Genomic DNA, 1,153 nt, shown 5'->3' on the forward strand with positions numbered 1-1,153 from the left:
ACACTCGTGCCTATGATGGGAGTTTCCCAGCTTGCTTCACTGGGTTGTTAGGATGGAGAGGGAATTGTGTATGATGTGCCTTGTGAGATATCAAGCCCTCTGCAGATGTAAATTACACACACAAAACACAAATGTAAATTACAAACATAAACCATGAATGTCTCATCATTGTTGTTGTCACTCCCATCTTCAACACCATTCCAAGAATCAGCCGTGGCCGTCGGACGCATCCCCTTCCCGTCAGGATAAAAGACCCGGAGCAGACCCGCGCTGTGGCTGTGCGGGCTGCACTGGGTTCCTGGTGCGCTGATTGTCTTTCCATTTTTCCTTCCTCTGCCAAGGTTTCTATCATTATCCAATCCCAAAGCCACAGAAGCACCAGAATTTTAGTAGACTTGGGCCCTAGAGCCTGATACCAAGCCATCATGGTGCACAGCTACAGATGGAACGTGCTGGGTCTTTAAACTGTGACATGAACACTGTGGTTTTTATACCATTCCACGGGCCTCAGCGCCCTGCAGGGTGGTTGGGAGGTTTCTGGGAACACATTCAAGGGTGGGGTGCCCATTTGATTGTTTCTGTTTTGCTGTCCCTGGCCCTGTCCCAAAGCTATACCATAGGTTGGCTACCATGGCTTAAAAAAAAATCTCTGAGAAAGATCCTGACAACCTCTAACAGTGTCTAAATGTCTGGCATTGAGGTTTATGCTTCCAAAAGTCTTTCTTTTCTCTTTCCCTCAACCTCATTCCCCTTCCCTCAGCAACTCCATCTTTCTTTTGAGACGGAGTCTCACTCTGTGGCCCAGGCTGGAGTGCAGTGGCACGATCTCGGCTCTCTGCAACCTCTGCCTCCCAGGTTCAAGTGATTCTCTTGCCTTAGCCTCCTGAGTAGCTGGGACCACAGGCACGCATCACCATGCCCAGCTAATTTTTGTATTTTCAGTAGAGACAGGGTTTCATCATGTTGGCCAGGCTGGTCTCAAACGCCTGACCTCAAGTGACCCACCTGCTTCGGCCTCCCAAAGTGCTGGGATTACAGGTGTGAGCCACCGTGCCTGGCATCCTTCTCCTTTCTGATGACCTTGTCTCATCTTCCCCATGCTCCCCTCCGCCCCACCCACCTGACACACACACACACACACACACACACACAC

This window comes from Pan paniscus, chromosome 23, assembly GCF_029289425.2.
Source record: "Pan paniscus chromosome 23, NHGRI_mPanPan1-v2.0_pri, whole genome shotgun sequence".
NCBI lineage: Eukaryota > Metazoa > Chordata > Mammalia > Primates > Hominidae > Pan > Pan paniscus.